Source organism: Staurois parvus, unplaced genomic scaffold (assembly GCF_062004578.1).
Source record: "Staurois parvus isolate SC_StPar_1 unplaced genomic scaffold, SC_StPar_1.0 ptg000719l, whole genome shotgun sequence".
NCBI classification, from domain to species: Eukaryota; Metazoa; Chordata; class Amphibia; order Anura; family Ranidae; genus Staurois; species Staurois parvus.
This window is the reverse complement of record NW_028318515.1, coordinates 2,965,528-2,985,508: the sequence shown is the minus strand read 5'-3', so window position 1 is coordinate 2,985,508 and position 19,981 is coordinate 2,965,528. Positions and strand designations below refer to the sequence as shown.

The following is a 19,981-nucleotide window of genomic DNA, read 5'->3' as shown; positions in this document are numbered from 1 at the left end:
GTATACATGTCATATCACTATAATGGAGTACAGGGGAGCTGGGATATACATTACTGTATACATGTCATATCACTATAATGGAGTACAGGGGAGCTGGGGTATACATTACTGTACACATGTCATACCGCTAAATGGAGTACAGGGGAGCTGGGGTATACATTACTGTATACATGTCATATCTCTATAATGGAGTACAGGGGAGCCGGGGTATACATTACTGTCTGTATACATGTCATATCACTATAATGGAGTACAGGGGAGCCAGGGTATACATTACTGTATACATGTCATATCACTATAATGGAGTACAGGGGAGCTGGGATATACATTACTGTATACATGTCATATCACTATAATGGAGTACAGGGGAGCTGGGATATACATTACTGTATACATGTCATATCACTATAATGGAGTACAGGGGAGCTGGGATATACATTACTGTATACATGTCATATCACTATAATGGAGTACAGGGGAGCTGGGATATACATTACTGTATACATGTCATATCACTATAATGGAGTACAGGGGAGCTGGGATAATGTATAAAATCTCAGTGTACTTGAAAATCCGGTTTGCCTAGAATTGGACTAGAAATGAAATTGTGTTATACTCAATAACATATTTCACTGGTAACCATAAACTTTTATAAGGTAATATTTCCAGGGTTTATTTGTTGAATAGAAATATTTTTTACATTTTAATAAAAGTGGAATGTTTTAGTAGCTGGGGACATGAATATGTTTCTTAACTGGTCTTTTGTCTGCTGCTTCTTTGAAATTTTTCGGGCTTTCCTAACAGAAAGTAAGCTAAAGCCCCAGCATCTTGTAACTCACACTGGACTTTAATTTTGCTTCTGGTGAAGTGGTGGGGGGAACAACTGGAAGGTAAGTGTGCTGTTGGGAACATCTGCATTGGATCAAACCTGGAAAGTAAATAACTACATAATATGCTTAATTCTACCAGCTACTTGGCCTAGGGAAACAAGGGGAGGCAGAGATCTATGGGGCTGTATTAGGCAGGCATAGTCAGGCCTGAAGGGACTTGAGACACTGGATGTAAATAATCCCTGGAGGCTACAGCCATTAGATCTCCATAAGTATGCATCTGTGGAGCGGGAGGGTGGGATTGGTTGGGTCAGAGCACAGGCACAAAAAGGGTAAGTGCACTTTATTTTAAAATGTGCTTATGCTTTAAATTTAATTCCTAGTCTGCACCCACCACTTCAATTTCAATCTTATGTTCCGTGTCATCCTATATGAGGAAGAAAATCTTGAAGAGTTTCAAATGTGATAAGATTGGCTATTTTATGTGGTGAATGCAGGTCTGCAGGTGCTCAGATGTTTTCTTGAGTGACGAAGCACCTCTTCCACAGTTACTATCCTACGACTACTGAGTAGATGATATTATACATCCTTAACCTTCGTTAATTAAGCAGAAATCTCCAAGGGTACCTTTTAATGTTTTGGGACAACTCAACAAAACTGTTGTTGGAAAAAAATGCCCATTGCTCCAACAGTATTGCTTATAGCATGTGACGGTCTAACTCAAGGGTGCTCAACCCTTGGATGTGGCCCATGACCTTAAACCAGGGAAGCGCATGCTCGGGGTTGGCAGCTTGTTGATAGCCGATAGAGCCCATCGTGCTTGTATCGGCAGTAGAGGAAGCAGGCGAATGCAGTGGGAGCAGGAGCTGCATAAGATGATGCTTCCTCTGTAGTGCCGGCTCCTTTCCCAGGTGGAGTGACTCCAAGTGCACTACACCTGAGACCTTTCTAGCAGCCTGGAGAGAGATGACCGCAAAAGCTGGAAGAGGAAAAGAAGGTCCGTTTATTAAACATCATATACACTGCACTTTTTCATTGGGCAGTGACTCTTTTACACTGTTACTTGGGTGCAGCACAGTGCACCTGCGGCTTTACTACGACTTAGCTGTACTGAGCCATAGACTTCTATTATATTCTGTGGGTTTGGTGTTCTTCCTGAAAGTGCACCAAAACTCCTGAATGCAGGAGTTTTGGTGCACTTTCAGAAGGTGCACCACACCCACAAGTTATAACAGAAGTCTATGGCAAAGCTTGTTAACCCACAGGAAAGCCGCAGGTGCTCTATGGTGCAGGTAGACTGCAGTGCATCAATGTGAAAGCAGCCTTATAGGGGACTCAGGACAGTTAGGGCTTGTCTACTTTTGCGATTTGGGGGCGGTAAAGCCCCATAGTTGAGACGTGTTTTTTACCACACTTCCCCAACCACTGGTATAGCGTCAGGGGTCACAATGGCGACCCTGCCTCATGCTCCAGGGAGCCCCTTGTGGCCTCCCTGGAGCATGAGGCATGTTACATTCTATTTTACACTTGGACAGGAGGAGTAGCAGGGCTGGCATATATAGGAACCGATCCTTTCCATTTTCTTCCTTCAATTGCTGAAATATAGCTTCTCCTCCTCTCCCTCCCACTAGAATTCAGTGACTGAAGGAGGAAAATGTTCATATCCTATTCAAAATAAAAAATGTTCAATTCTGAACCATTTCATTTCATTGTGGCTGGCGACCTGTTACCAAATTACTTAAGTGGCTCTTCAAAAGGTTGAGCACCCCTGCTGTATCTAATGAATTGCTGTCTTGGATGGTTAAATATATATTACATTTTTTGTGTTTTTAATTCCATCACAGAGCATATCAAGATAAAAAAATCATATGAATAAAAGTTACATTTTTTTTAAAGAAGTATATTTCTGCTTCTCTGTTAGTGTCATTTTGCAGAATGTAATTGTGTAATACAGGAACAAGGCCAAGTAGCCATGCTGATTTTCAGTTGAGGTTAGTTTAATCCTTCTCACAGTGGTGAAGCCACAAGAAGTGAAAGCCCTCTGGAGATATACGCTAGAAAAAAGTCTCATCCTACGTGCTACAGAGGGCATGAATTGACTCCTGCATACAAGTACCCAGGTTTACAACAGCTTGGAAGTTTCAGGAGTACACTCTTTTTATTATGTTTGTACAGAGCAAAAATATTATTTTGGACTACAGTATTCCTAGTGAGACTGGGCAATTTTGTCTCTGAAAATCTACACAGAAATTTGCAGGTATTGTAGCCAGTTTTCTGTATTTATTTAGTGTTCTATTGCTGCTGTTAGTTGTTTAAGGCCCCATGTACACGGGACACTTCTGAATGATGGAAACTGACTGCTGTAAAATGTAGGTTAAAAGACATCTGTTTAGCTGCATTTGCATAACACCTTTATGTGCGTTTATACACGTTTGTGGTTAGAAGCATTTTTTAAAGATAAGCACAGGAGAACCTCCCAAATGCCCAGAATGCACTGAAATGTGGTAAATTATTAACTATTTCAAACTGTTTCAGAGAAATACAAAGAGCAGAAGCAGAGGGAGCAGTACGTGTTGAGATTAGCTTAGGTGTGAGTTGCTCATTAACATTTCTTTTGTTTCCAAGGGTGGGAAGGTGTCTGGTGGAGTGAGTCATTAACGCCACCTGGCAGGGGGTCTTCATGAGGAGTTTGAGGTGTGAATGGCCATTAACATATCTTTTGTTTGTAAGGGTGGGAGAGGTCTGAGGTGTGAATTGGTCATTACAATGTGTGACAAGCTTGGTCAGAACATCCTGTGTTCAGTGTTTTGTCCATTTGAGCACCTTGAAAACACTTTGCATGCATTTTTTCATGATGAAAAAAGGCTCTGGACAGCATCTGAAACTGGAAGAGTTAAAAAAAAATTTAAACCGCAAACGCTTATAAACACGATTTTCCGCGTTTACAAGAGTTTTGCGTTTAAAACGCTGATAAAATCGACTGCTGAACGCAAGTTTTCTGCATTCAAAAAAATGACTGTAAACTCAAATGCCTGTAAACAACTGTAAAAGAAGATGTGTACATGGACACATAGGACAATATTAGGGAGAGTTCAGGGGCTGCTGAAAAAAACACTGAACAGCTCCTAAACGTGAGTTTATCAGCTGCAGTGTAAATGAGCCCTAAAGAGGGCCAAACCATGACTGAATTAGCAAGAAATGAAACGTTTTCGCATAACAAAACCAGCAAAGTTACACGCTCCTCTTCTAAGGCCATTTTTCATTTTTCAGTGCTGTGATAGTTTATTAACAATTCCTTTGTCATGTAAGATAGAGCTTTCTTTTGGTGTTTTTCTTTTCAACATAAATGTAAATAGCCAAACCTTTGGAAAAAATGCTCATTATTTAAAATGATTTACAATAAAATACCAAGACAGTACACACATCCTCAAAATTCCCTGTTTTTGGAAAGTGATCTTGTTTTTGCATGCTGGTATTGAGGTGGTTAAGAACCTGTCATGTTTACTTTAAATAAGCAAGGGGTTGATTTCCTAAAAGACTCATTTTCACCTTTGCATTTGTTCACTTTTAAATACTTTTTTTTTTTTTTTTTTTTAAACTACTGTGAGTGCTATGGTTGGTTCACAGTGATAACATGCACAGGGTCACTCTGACTGGCTCTGTGCATTTGGCCTGTGATCTGCAGTGTCTGACAGCTGGATCGCAGACACCCAGGGCTGCTCTGTAAACAAAGACATTTGTGAACATTATGTTAGAATAAATGGCATCCGGACTTGCCATTTACAGCTGAACCCCTGGATTTACACACAAAAAACACTTTAGTTAAATTTAGAGGTAGAGGAATAAGCTGTAAAACTTGCTGTATTGCTTGCTCTACCAGGTCCCCATGCTGTGTCAGGTCTCCTGAAGCCTCTTCTGTAAGATGATCTGGCCTAGGGTCGCATGTTGTCATGAAGTACAGCACAGGACCAACTGCCCTTCATTGTATGTGAGGATCCACAGCTGGGAGGGTCAGAGACAAGTGCCTGAAGCCTGCTGGATCAATAAATAAAATTATTCAAGTGGTAATAAACTCAAAAACCAAACATGTATTGTGTAATATATTATTATTATACAGGATTGCTATAGCGCCAACAGTTTGCGCAGCGCTTTACAATATAAGGGAGACAGTACAATTACAATACATTTCAGTACAGAAGGAATAGGAGGGCCTTGCTCGTGGAGCTTACAATCTAATTATTGCAGCTTACCAGTCATTAGATGTGTTGGCTGCATCGGTTTTCTTTTTTTTAGGCTTTTTTCTTTGTTTTCTCCAATGATCTGGCCTGTAACACACCTTCAGCATTATTGAGACACCACTCTGGAGGAATGTGTCAGAAAACAAAAAACAACAGTATTGACAGTCTGGGGGGGGGGGGGGTAGTGTTAAATGAATTGGCAGATTTGAGCGCAATAACAAATTGAATCCAAACTCCAGCTCACACTGTATAATCAGCTACAGAAAACGGTTATTTTCCTTTTGGGATAAAGGTTTTACATGAATAAGTAAAAGCTGATCGTTTTAATCACTCCTGCTAGTGGTAAATGGATTGTCCCATTCATGTAAACTGATGCATTCTGCTGGAGAGCTTGAGCTTCTGAAACACAGCAGTGTTGCTGGCTGAATAAAAGATGAATATAGAAGAAAGAGAGCCTAAAAAAGGAAACCAGTACGGCCACCACATCTAAGAACTGATAAGCTGCAATATAATATATGTTTGCTTTTGGGTTTAATACTGCTTTAAGCTTAATCCTCTACTCACAGGCTTATTGGTCATTTAACCACACTGCAAGGGTGTTTCATGTGTAATGCGTTTTTAACGCGGGATCTTGCTGTAAGCCTCTAATGGCAAGATTCTGTTTAGATATAATTAAATTAATTGCATCCATGTGCCCTGTGAGGCCACTTCAGCACCATGAAGTGTTATCTCAGCATGATAAATTAGGGCCAAGGTGTAAACTGATTATGGTTAGGGATTTCAACACCTCCTGTTTTTAAACAATATCTCTTTTTACCATTAGATCAGAGTTCTCCTTTAAATTTTCTTCTAAAGCGAGTTACTCATTAGCTGTCGCTGCATATACATGCTGTTTGCACAGTTCAGATAATACAGGGTTTCTACAAGTACATTCTGTACTTCTGTCTTTGCTATTTTATTGCTCTGGATTTCTTTTCAGTCTGCTGCATTTCTCCATATCTCTGACTCGAGGTTTGCAGTTGTGAAGTGATTTGTAAAGAGGAAGGAGGTGTAGTTGGTAAAGGTTAAGAATAGCTTGGCTAGCTAGTGCTTCTTTGGCAGAGAGCCCCAGCAAAAAGCCGATGTCCAAGGAAAAGAAAAAGAGAAGTTGCGGGCACATCCAACACAAAGCTGCAACATTTCATAAACTACGGACAAGAACACGCAATATGGGGCAAAGAGCCTAATGCTCAAAGCCTAACACTGGCCCAAATATTTTAGGGAATAGTTAAAACTTCGATCTATATGCGACTCCTATTAAGGAATTTCCCCTCATGTTTTGTTCCTGTTATGACATTATTATTACTATTTTTTATAGTTATGACATATTCTAATATTTTTAATGCAGCAACAGTTGACCTGAATTCTGGTTGTGGTGTCTATTTTAGGACTTTCTTACTTATGTACCTACATCTTCCAAAGACATCTTCTCCACTTTCCTGCCTGAGGTTAATTAAGGGAAACCTGTACTGAAATAATATGGAGGCTGTCATTTCTGACATTCTGAAATTGCTGGATGTCTGTCTTATATGCTGATTCAGTTATGCTAATACTTTCTGAGATGCAGACTGAGTTCAGATTGTGCTTTACAAAACGTGAGGGTCCTTCTCAACGGCTCCTGTCAAATTTGAATTAGGTTCAGCAGTGTGTAGTTGCAAGCACCATAATTCATTCAGAGTGTTGCAGATAAAAAAAAAAACTACAAGTCCCATATGCCACCAGCAACAGACAGAATGTAGAAAGCGGTGATGTCACCACACTTGCAGTCCTTTGATACTTCTTACAGCTCTGTAGCCAAAGGTCCTTCTGAGCTGGAGGGAGAATCTACAGAAGGCAAAGCACTGCACCCATAATCAACTGATTATGGTTGCAATGCTTTGTAGGCTCAGATGCAAAAAAAAAAAAAAGTGCACATCTGCTTTTTTGCAATATGGGAGCATTTATTTATTTTTGCAAAAGGTGGAATTCTCTACTCAACAAAGGATCTAGTATTTTTAAAAGAAGGTCAAGTGCAGTTTGTAGTAGGATTATGATGACTTTATTTTGAGGAATGAGGGATGTTAGATTAGGACACAGGTATATAGGAAGAATGTTCAGGTTCAAAGGCCTTGTTCATAATGGAGATTCAGGTCTCCGGATTCTCTGGAAAATATGGTTTCTTTAGACACTTCAAAAATGAGCCAATTCTGACATTTCCCACATACATGTTGAAATCTGCATTTTTAATGCTAGAAAATTATTAGTCTTTCCAAACCGTATATAATTTCTGTAAGCAAAGTCCCTGGAAAATAAAATGTGGGTGTTTTTTTTTTTGGCACATTATCTTTTCTCAGCAGTTTATCAAACACAAAATTTCAGGAAAAAATACACTTGAATAAATTTTAGTGCACACAAGTACAATATAATACACAAATGTTTGGTAAAATGTAAACAATGTTATACCTTGTAAATAGATACCTAACATGTCATTCTTTAACATTGCGTATGCCCATGGAACAATGCCAAACTTCAGTATGTAAAAAGTTTAATGGGCGATGCTTTATAAACCTTTACATGATTACCACAGTTTAGAGTTACGCAGAAGTTATGTAGCTAGAATTATTGCTCGCACTCTGACGATGATATCTCATGTGTGGTGCGATCACCATTTACATATGCATGCGGGACCTATGCATGATCGCATTTGCGTGTGTGTGTGTGTGGGGGGGGGGGGGGGGTGGCGCTGTAAAACATTTTATTTATTTTATTTAAATTTTTGGTTTTACGCTGCATTTTTTATTTTTCGTTTCAACAAACGTGCCTTGTGATATCATGTGCTGTGACAGGTTCTCTTTATGGAGAGATCTGGGGTCTATTAGTCCTCCAAAGCATTTGATCAAATTGATCAAAACCAGAAGTCTCAAAATCCTTGTCCCTTACCAGGGGCGGACTGACAACTCATGGGGCCCCCGGGCAATAGGGGATTATGAGACCCCTGTGTCCTTGCCCAAACTCAAAAAAACCTATGAAAAAGGTACCAAGGGCATCTCATGGGGCCCCCTACTGACCCCAGGCCCTCGGGCAGTGCCTGAGTTTCCAAATGGTCAGTCCGCCCCTGTCCCTTACGATTTCTTACTTCATCTGGGGGAAGGAACAACGGATGTTCCTCTCACTCAGTCCAGTGTATACGATGTAACCAGTCGCAATGGTACCATGCTCCCTGGTGGGACAGTAAAGGGCCCCTTCTTCTGCCGCATGTAAAAGTGATGGGGCAGCTATATAGCTGCTCGGATCATTTTTACTATGTAGAGAATCGCCGGCTGAACAAAATGATACCCAGAGCTGCAGCTGCAATATACTGTATTTCATTTTTGGTTTTGGGTTTATTACCACTTTAGATGAAGAATATTATTAGAACCCATTTGAAGACTCATACTTCTCTTCATATCCTTGTACATGCTTTGATTTGTAAATAGGATATGCTCTTAAACTACCTTTTTCCGTCAATGAAAGGGCTGCTTTCTGCCCTTCCACTGTAGTGCTTTGTGTTGACATAGCTGAGTAGCAGTCACACCCCTCAACACATTCTTGGTTCTTAGACTGAGTATAGATGTTCAGTTTTTCTCATTCAACCAGCAGGTTCCCTGCATCAGTGCAAGTGATGTTGATGCAAAGATCTCTCCCATGGTGTCTTGTATTTTAACAGCAGGGGCGCCCCCTTTCCCATCAAAATGCACTGAACAACGCTGCAGCCATTATCTGCAGTTGCTGATCGAATTCTGGTTTTTCAGCAGGACTGTTATAGAGGCTGGGCATTTGTGGTACCCACAGACCAAAATTCGTCAGATTTCCTCTGAACCAGATGAATCTTGGTATGTGTATATCCTGCTTTATAGAGACCTGTACTGCAGAGGAAGAGGGAGGTGACCATTTTTTAGTGAGCTTTAAAGGATAAGTTCACCTTTGGAACATGTTCATGAACCATGTTCATGCATCTGCACCTTCTGCCCCTGATTCCCCCTCCCTGTGACAGTGGAAGGGGGATCCTCTCCCAGCACCCTTTGTCACAATTTGAAAACAGCGCGGCCGTGAGGGGCTTCTCCCACATATCTGCGTCATTCATTTACAGTTTTTTCGCGAATGAATAGACTACAAATACCATCAGCCATTGCGGATGATGGCTTGTAGTTCTCAAAAAACTACAGGGACAGTGGTGAGCTCTCTTGTAGTTCTTTGATCTTCCTGCTCCCAAGTAACTATATGGTATATGGTAACTATGTTCATATACGGTACAGGCAGACAGCTATTCTGAGAGTTTGCAGGAGCCTGACATTGCACCCGCGATCTGTTGATCATGGGTGCAATGCTCTGCAGGCTTCTTAAAAAATAATACTTTTTTTTTTTTTTTGTACTTAGAACAAAAATTTTAATTTGTTTTTTCAAAAGGTGAACTTTAGCCTTTAATTATTGAGTGCACTAGGTCTAGCTAATAAGACTTCAGAGTCATATTTAGACACACTGCACAACTAACATTAAAATTGAGGTAAGATTATGTAAATTGAGGCTATTTGTACTACAACTGCCTGACTGCTTATTTATTACTGTGACTTTTATGGGGCTTGAATAGGATCAGCATAACAGCTAGCAAACAAGCATTTTGAGGTGTAGAGGTCAGTAATGCAGCCTACTCAGCACCGATTTCCTTTGGAACTATATTTCAACAAATTAAGTTGATTTACAAAAAAAAGAAAAAACAGAAATTCTCAGTTTGTTTTGCAATCTCATTATTCATCAAGCAGTTTCAGAGACAGATCCTCTTTTATAACCACTGGGCTGGTGTTACGGGAATTCTTCTTTTTACCATTGTTTGACATTTTATCAGGAAAATGTGTGATCAGCGTGTGTTGATTACAGTAAATTTCACCTCGCAGCACATTATGCCTTCATAGAAGCAGGGAAGTAAGAAAGTTTGGCACTTTCTCAAGAATGCAGAAAATATGATCATGGAGTGTCAGACTCTGGCAGCAGTGATGGTAGAAGGAAAGACTGTCCAGATCCCACAAACTTTTTGTGTTCAGTGTTAGGCTGCCTCCTACCGAATCCGAAATCTCTACATATTGTATTTGATGGCATGTCGCTGAATGTTCAGTAAATTGGTTGTAGGAACTTTCACTTGAAATGGGTTCTGATAAGCGCATAGGGGCTGATTTACTTAAGGCATATAGGCTGTTCACTTTGCAAGGGAAGTTGTTCTTTGCAACGGAGGTATCCCAAAAGCTTAAAGAAGGAGGTGAAATTTCACTTTGCATATAGAATATCTAATCAAATGCAGGGGGAAAAAAACCAAAAAATCGCATTTTTGCTTGCACATGATTGGATGATGGAAGTCAGCAGAGCCTCACCTCATTCTCTAAGCTCTGGGGTTGCAGAGTAAATAAACACTGCTGCACATGCAAAGGGCAAAGGGTGGTACCGAGACCTAGTTTGCTCAAACTGTTTTCCCAATGTGCCATTCAAAATGAGGATATTTGCGGTCAAAAGCTTTCTTAATGCACAGCAACTTGATGTATATTGCACCAACAAGTGGGTTTAAATGCAGCTTGTTCAAGGCTGATGAGGACAACCCTTAAGGCTCGGTTCACACTAGTGTGGGTGGATGCTGCTGCGGGACCTGCGCTTCGTACTGCAGGTGTAACCACCTGCACAAAAAGCGCAGGGGCCACGGGAGAGGGCCATTAATCATAATCTGGTCACATGCCTGATGAAGGGGTCCTGCGAGACTCCAAAACATTGCCTTGCTTTAACTATGTGATCGATCATTAAAACTTTTGGACTCACATTGGTGATCCTCGGTGTGCTGGTGAAATTCTCCCTTGATTAATCTTAACCACCGGACACTTTTACCCCCTTCCTGCCCAGGCCAATTTCAGCTTTCAGTGCTATTACACTTTGAATGACAATTGCGCGGTCATGCAACACTGTACCCATATGAATATTTTAGCATTGTTTTGAGACAGATAAAGCTTTATTTTGGTGGTATTTATTCATCACTGGGATTTTTTTTTTTTTTTTTTGCTATATAAATGAAAGTCCAAAAATTTTGAAAAGTGTTTTTCTTAAAAACATTTGCAAATAAATAATATTTCATCATAAATCTTGGCCAAAATCTTATTCAGTTATCTTTTTAGTAAAAAAAATCCCCAAATTAGTTTATAACCAAAAATTATAATTTTAAAAAAATATTTTTACATTTTTATTTGTTTATATTATTATTTGTTTGTTTTTCCATATTGTCACCCTACCAGTACAGTGTCACCATGGTGACACTGTACTACTTGTGGGGGGTGATGAAGATTTTTTTTTTTAACACTGATTGCTTTTACACCCATAAAGACTGTAAAAGCAATAATTTCTCCTTCTCTTTGGCTGCATTCATGCAGCCATTGAGAAATACCGTGTGAGCTGTGATTGGTTACAGCTTGTCACATGGTACAAGGCAGTTGTGAATAGCCTTGTACCATGTGACCTCTGTGATCATTCACAGATTTCACACGTAGTAAGCAATGATGTCAGAAGTGACATCTTGCTTACTACTCTTCATGTGATCATTGATTGGCCAATCAGGGATCACATGATCGGGACCTCACACAGAGGTCCCATACGACGATCGGTGTTCCACTGTGTCCGGAGGACACAGCAGTTACCGGATCATGGTGCTGTGCGCTCCCAGGGAGTGGGGGGCAGGGAGGCCATTTATAAACGGCCACCCGACCCTGCACTGCCATTGCCCAGCCATTTATATACAACGACCGGACGGGAAGTGCTTAATAGCATGCTGTTCACGCTAGAAATCGCACCCACACTGGGAAAGGCACTGTTGTGCCGTTCCCAGTGTGAGCTGCAATTTCTGGAAATGGACATTTTCCCTGCATTTTTTGAGGCACGGCAGCCCATTCAAATGAGTGGGCTGCTGTGCTGTGGCCCACAAAATGGCCCTAGTGTGATTTCTGGAAAGGGACCTTTTCCCTGCATTTTGCAAGGCATGGCAGCCCATTCAAATGAATGGGCTGCCATGCCGCTGCCTGCAAAACGGCCCTAGTGTGAACCAAGGGTAAAATAATGAGAAAATTGGTCTACTCAATAGCTAAATCTGACCATACCATAGTAAATTATCAGATGAATGTTCATATTGACATCTGTGCGAAAATTTTCACGGGTACATTTGACGACTTGACAAATGTCATTCGAAAGTACTTCAAAGAAATGGTTGATTTATAATCAATTTTGGAGAGAAAGGAACGAAACCTGAACAAAAACCCCATTCACTGTTAGAAATTCATATGTTTGAGTAAAAAATGTAGCCATCTTCTTCGAATATTATGGTCACTGCAGTCAAAAAGAAACATTCATTTGACCAAACTTGCCACTGGAATATTACATTGAACCAATGTTCTTAAAAGAAAATGTATGGCCAGCTTAAACTGGTTCTAATGGTTGGTTTTTTACCTTCATGTATTCTTTGCATTAGGTTAAAAAAAACATCTGCATGCAGTTCCCCCAGCCCCCTCCCCACCCCTTACCTGAGCCTGATCTCGATCTAGCGCTGTTCTTGGGAGCAGCGGCTCCTTCTGCTCTCTCTCTCCTCAATGGAGATCAAGGCAGCAGCAGCCATTGGCTCCTACTGCTGTCAGTCACAGCCAGTGAGGAGAGAGAGCACAGCTGTGCTTTGTGTGTCAATGGAAACACACAACACATTCAGAGGCAAGTCCGCACGGGTTCCCCACATAGCAAGTGGTTTGCTCTAGGGGCATTCGTGGGGGAGGGGGGGGGGCTATTGGGTTGCGAGGAGCCAGGAGCGCCAGCAGGGGACTCCAGAAATTGAAGATTGGGTCCGCTCTGTGCAAAACCATTGCACAGAGCAGGTAAGCATGACATATTTTATTATTTTTTAAAAATCCCTTTAGAATCACTCTAAAGTCTAACTTATGTGTAAGTATACTTTCAACAAGGATGAGTGAGACCAGAATCATTTTGTACGAGTGTTTTGAAAAAGTGTTTTCAGAGCAGGAAAATAAAATTGCTCTAATGAATGGAAAATCAAGCCCAGTGATGAAGAGGTTGGAATATAATTATACTATGAGTTCAGGTGTGTAATTGTGTCAGTGCTAGCACAACAGCTTCAGATGACAATAGCGAAAGATGAGTTATGGCAGGAAATGTCGTCTTTGTCAATCAGTCGATCATGCTGATGGTAATGAGCTTGCAGGAAAAACTGAGCTCTTAATGTGTATGTAAAGTAAAAAGGTAAACGTTTGGGATAAACTCCCTAATAGTAAATATTTTGGGTGCTTTTATTTTTAAAAGAAATGCAAATACCTGGTGATCCCGCCAGTCTCCTGCTGATTGAAGGGCTTCCTGTTTGATACTGACCACACTAAGCATAGAAGCAGACTTGTGGTAACGTGGTCAGATTGCATCCTTCATTCTACTCTGGGACATACAGGATGCTATGCCAATGCACAGGGTGCCTAAAATCCCATAATCAGCCAATGACATTACAGGGTGACAACCAATGTCATCCTGTGAGCAGGGAATGGAAATATATTTCCCCGCGTACAGCTACATTAGGGCACCCCTGAACAGCAGAGCATTGTCAAAGAGCTGCTTGCGGTCATGTGACCGCTAGATCTGACTAATATTTCAGGTGTTTGGCAGTTTTTTTGGCACAATGTATTGAAGGTTTAATATATTAGAGTGTACCATATATTATGTGATCACCTGCTTGTTAGTTGCAGACTTCACATAGGATCTAAAATCATTTTATGACCAGTTGACTAGGATGGCGTTTTGTGAGGAGTACAGAATAGTTTATTTAATTTTTCTGATATCTGCATAAAATTAGAGCACCCAGTCAGATTAATTCTATTGTTTAATAACAAACTGTTGGCAACTTTCACTGCTTTATATACCCCAGTTTTATATAGGAACAGTAATGGTAGGATTCATAGAGGTACCTAAACACTCTAAATAATTTTAGCACGGCCAACAGTGGGACGCTATTCCAGTAATGTGGCACTATTCTCCCCACTGACACCAATGAAAGGGCAATATTCCTCCCACTAATACCAAAAATGTGGCACTATTTCTCCCACTGACACCAGTGATAGGGCACTATTCCTCCCACTGACATGAATGATGGGGCACTATTCCTCCCACTGATACCAATGATGGAGCACTATTCCTCCCACTGACACCAATGATGGGGCACTATTCCTCCCAGTGACATGAACGATGGGGCACTATTCCTCCCACTGATACCAATGATGGGGCACTATTCCTCCCACTGACATGAACGATGGGGCACTATTCCTCCCACTGATACCAATGATAGGGCACTATTCCTCCCACTGACATGAACGATGGGGCACTATTCCTCCCACTGACATGAACGATGGGGCACTATTCCTCCCACTGACATGAACGATGGGGCACTATTCCTCCCACTGACATGAACGATGGGGCACTATTCCTCCCACTGACATGAACGATGGGGCACTATTCCTCCCACTGACATGAACGATGGGGCACTATTCCTCCCACTGACATGAACGATGGGGCACTATTCCTCCCACTGACATGAACGATGGGGCACTATTCCTCCCACTGACATGAACGATGGGGCACTATTCCTCCCACTGACATGAACGATGGGGCACTATTCCTCCCACTGACATGAACGATGGGGCACTATTCCTCCCACTGACATGAACGATGGGGCACTATTCCTCCCACTGACATGAACGATGGGGCACTATTCCTCCCACTGACATGAACGATGGGGCACTATTCCTCCCACTGACATGAACGATGGGGCACTGTTCCTCCCACTGACATGAACGATGGGGCACTGTTCCTCCCACTGACATGAACGATGGGGCACTGTTCCTCCCACTGACATGAACGATGGGGCACTGTTCCTCCCACTGATACCAATGATGGGACACTATTCCTCCCACTGACATGAACGATGGGGCACTATTCCTCCCACTGATACCAATGATAGGGCACTATTCCTCCCACTAATACCAATGATGGGGAACTATTCCTCCCACTGACACCAATGATGGGGAACTATTCCTCCCACTGATACCAATGATGGAGCACTATTCCTCCCACTGATACCAATGATGGGGAACTATTCCTCCCACTGAAAACAACAATGGGGCACTATTCCTCCCACTGACATCAATGATGGGGCACTATTCCTTCCACTGATACCAACGATGGGGAACTATTCCTCCCACTGACACCAATGATGGGGCACCTTTCCTCCCACTGAAAACAACAATGGGGCACTATTCCTCCCACTGACATCAATAATGGGGCACTATTCCTTCCACTGACACCAACGATGGGGCACTATTCCTCTCTCTGACCTTAATGATGGAACATTATTCCTCCCAGTAATACAAATGACAGGGCACTGTTCTGTACTGTCCACAACATTATGTATTTTTTTTTTTTTTACATCTGATCGCCAAGCCTGAGGCATTTTTTACTCCCCCTGACACTTTCTAAATACAGAACTGTAATACTATGTACAGATTTACAAAAATCAAATTCGAATAATGTGCATCTGAACAAATAGACTGCCAAATGAATCACTGCAGGCATCCTATTCTTCACACTGTGCTGTCACAATTTGTTCTCAACTTCACAGATGCAGCAACCATATTGGAATCTGTATACTTCTTATTGTCTGCACTATATGCCCACCTACTTATAATACTTATTGCATAATCTCATATATTTAAATAAGATGAAGACCTTTGGCATTGGTTTCCAAGTGCAGCGCTCATGGGTTGAAGCTAGCGTGACTACAGCACCATGACACCGGGAAAAAACCTAGCAGTGCACTTGTGCAGCATTTGGGACATGGGAGGACAGCACAGAGGACACATCTGATCATTGCCCTTGATTATTCTTTTTATTTATTTATGTATTTATTATTTTGGATGCAGTTGGGAATGGTTAAAACCCATTTTTATTGTGCTGTCTGTGTCCCATTCGAGAGATTTCAATTTCTGACCTGTAGACACAAGAGTGTCATTCTCCCTAGTTGTCCACAATAAAATCTGATAGGGATCATACCCCTTTCTTTTCTATCAACAACTAAAAAATATGACTTTAGATACACCTTAACCATTTGTTGCACTCCCATGTTGCATGTGTGAGTCTAATAAATATATATATATATATATATATATATATATAATCTATATATATCTAGATATATAAAATTATACACACATTTGAAGCATTTTTGTAGGTCCCATTCACATGGGCTCTGTACAATGTTAAGAATCATTTCTTTTGTACTTGATTGGAAGAGGGTGAGAGCATATCTTACACCCTCGCCTCTTCCACTTATACAATTAGAGACCATTTTGCATTCATTCAGAAATTGCAAAGTATTCTCTGTCGACTTCCTGTGTTCAAAATGCAGCAGGTTCCTTCCTCTCTGTGACCCCAGAAACTGCAGGCCATGAGGAGTTCGTCACTTTTGGTTTCAGCTCTTTGTTTACCTGTCCGTTAGCAGCCAAGAAAGAAGCCGATCAAAGCAATCTGATCAGCTGCATTGGAGGCCAGACGACCCCAGATCTCTCTATAAAGAGGACCTGTCATAGCCCATGCTTTCACGAGGGATGTTGTTCATCCCTTGTGAAAAGCAATAAAGTTAATAAAAAATGTAAGTGTGTAATAAAAAAAAAAAAGTTTCAAATAAAATAATAAAAATAATAATTAAAAAATGTAAAGTGTGCCTCCCCCTGTTCTTATGTGCAAATGTATACAGTCCTGCACGCATATGTAAACGTCACAAATGTCAGAGCGAGAGCAATAATTTTAGCTCCAGACCTCCCATTTAACTCTAAACTGGTAACCTATAAAGGCTTTTAAGGTGCCACCTATGGAGATTTTTAGGTACTGTGGTGTGGCGCAGCTCCAGGCGTACGCAATTTTGAAGTGTGCCATGTTAGGTATCTATGTGCTCGATGTAACATCTTTTCCATTTTATCAAAAAGTTAGGTATTCTATGGTGTTTGTGTAAAATAAAATTAATTTAAATGTATTTTTCCAAAAAAAAGATGCGTTTGAAAAACTGCTGTGCAAACACCGCGTGACATGAAAGATTGCAACACCCACCATTTTGTTAGGGCTTCAAAATAAGTATATATAATGTTTGGGGGTTCTAAGTTAATTTCTAGCAAAAAAAAATTACTGATTTTTAGGAGAGAAATGTTGGAATTGGCTCGGTGGGGAGCTGGTTAAAGACAAAGTTCACCTTTACCACAAGACTGTCTATACAGATGAGGGATATCTGTGGATAAAAACAAGCTGTGCAGTTTTGACCAAAATTGAATAATGCCTTTGCTGCAGGTGTAGTCCATATTCATATTACTCCCAAGACCATGCGAAGAGAGGCCTAGCTGTTACTGCGCACTTCACCATCATAGGAGTGAGATCTTTCTCAGGTTCAAACCTAGGGTTGCCACCTCATCCGTTTCAGGGCCAGTTCACACTACATGCGTTTCAGTTGCTTTTTTTCTGCATCCAAAATGCACAGAAAGTAGGTTATATGGTTGTCAATGTCATAGTTCACATCAGTGCTTGCAGGTCCAGTGCGTTCTGGTTGCAGAAAAAAAAAAAGTAAAACGGGATGCATTTTTCCTGCACAGAACTGTACTGGAACGCGGTAAAATGCATATAAACGCACTGGAATACACCAAAAACACACTGGAACTCACATGTCACTATTAATATGAAGAAAAAGAGGAGAAAAAAATTAACTGGAATGCATAAAAAACACACTGGAACAAGCCACAAATGTATCAAAAACGCGCATCCGGACTGCGTTTTTATAGTGTGAACCAGCCCTAACAGCGAACACATACTAATTACACAGGTTCTGAGGCTAATTTAACACAGATAAGGCACTAATTGAGTTTAATTACACCTTAATCATCCACAGAACCTGTGTAATTAATATGTGTTCGGGTTTAACCCTAGGTTCAGATCTGTGCGGGTGGTGCCGCTGTGGATCCGCACGAAAATCCATGCAGCCGCACCACCCACACAGAGTAATCTGGACCCGTGGGCAGGTGCCATTCTAATGGCACGTCGCCCGCACTGGAAAACGCAACTGTACTGGGAACGGTTCCTGTGCAGGCTGCGTTTTCCAAAGAAGTGCAGGGACTTTTTCCCTGCGTGTCACAGGCACGGGAGTCCATTCAAATGAATGGGCTCTCCTGCCTGTGCAAAATGCGGCCCACACGGCAGTGTATATGTATGTGTGTGTGTGTGTGTATATATATATATATATATATGTATATATATATATATATGAACTGGGGGTTAGTCCTCATGCACACTGGATGTTTTTACAGCTGCTGTTTTTGGCTTTTGGCTTTTTTTTTCTACAGCCAGAAAAGCTCCCAGCATGTTATCCTATGTGTTCATGCACACGTAGACTGTAATCAGCGTTTTTTGGCTGGAAAAAAACCCAGGACTAGTGGGTTTCTAGAGGAGTTTTTTTTTTAACTAAAAACGTTCTAATGCTGAAAACATGGAAAAACGCTGCAAACTGGTGTTTTTGGATGTTTTTGTGACAAAAAAAGGTGTTTTTTTTTTTGTTAAAAAAACGCTACAAAATGCAGGAAAACGCTAATGCAAAAAAGCTGAAAAACTCGCGTTTTTAACGTGACTTTACACAGCTAACGCTACCACTGTTATCAAAATGTCCACTGTGCATGACAACTAAAGGGATGAGATGTCAGCCCTATTCAAACCCTCTCATGTTTTCTCACCTGATGGAGCTCAGCTTTTAAGAACTCACTTGAAGCTAACCAGTAACAGCTGGGCCCCTCTTAGCAACATCCTTAGCAACGTCCTGATATTTTTCCAGTCCTGCATGGTTCACATCTACTGTATAGTAAGGGCATTATTCAACTATAGTCAAAGCACAGTTTGTTTTTATCTACAGACGCCCCTTATCTGCACTGGCAGTTTTCTGGTAAAGGTGAACTAACCCTTTAAGGGTCGTAGGCTTCAGTATATTCCATTTTTGTTTTTGCCTTTGTTTGCTGTGTGAGGTTTTTTTTTTTTTTTTTTTTTTTAAAACATGGTTTTGTTATTAGCAGTGATCAGTTTGTAACACATGTATTCGGAGGCAGATGTGACAAAAAAACACCTGACTGAAATAGTGTGTAATTCGTATAGCAGAGCAGTAAATGGTCACAGAAGAATGGAAAATAAAGTGCTAAAACTTGAGCCTTTTCTTGTTAGTGGCTGCCTGAATCTGTCAGCAGTAGATAACAAAACCATTTATCACCATCCCCTGATCTGTGGCCTAGCATCAGAACAGCCCCCTCCCCCCATCTGGGTTTCATACGCCAACTACTAACATTCAGGGCACATGTGAACAGGCCGCAGAGAGGAAGTTGTGACAAGTGTACAGTGCTGCAGTGTGACTGCACAAGGAGAACAGTAGTCAGCTCAGTGGAGCACAGGTTATATGACAATAAGGAAGTCTGCTCGCTCCACCTAATTGTTAAGTCTGGAGGGCCGGGTGTACACTTCGCACGGCTACACGAGGCATGTGTTTGCTGGCCTCACATGTAGTACCTTGTATGTTCGACTCTGCTCTATGGACTGCTTCACTCTGTCATAGCACAGCTTCAAGATACATGGGGACTGGTGCAAGTAAATCATTTCTTTGTATTCTCCATTGCAGTATATAGATTGGCTTTGTGTTTTCCCATCATGGGAATGTATTGAATGTCCTCTGATGAGCCAGTGGTGTGTGTGTATGTATGTGCGTGTATGTGTGTGCGCTTC

The 19,981-nt window shown here is 41.2% G+C and overlaps 1 protein-coding gene across 19 annotated transcripts in view; it reads left to right on the top strand.

Annotated features, from left to right (window-relative positions):
* NCOR2 (nuclear receptor corepressor 2) overlaps positions 1 to 19,981 on the top strand; it is a 708,717-nt gene that overhangs the window by 157,508 nt on the left and 531,228 nt on the right. Inside the window, exon 1 of one of the 19 annotated variants that reach the window (XM_089653688.1) lies at positions 19,695 to 19,846. The exons of the other annotated variants lie outside the window; for them this stretch is intronic. The gene's annotated coding sequence lies outside the window, so the exon portion shown is untranslated. Of the gene's footprint in view, positions 1 to 19,694; positions 19,847 to 19,981 lie in introns of those variants that run through there. 19 annotated transcript variants of the gene reach the window in all.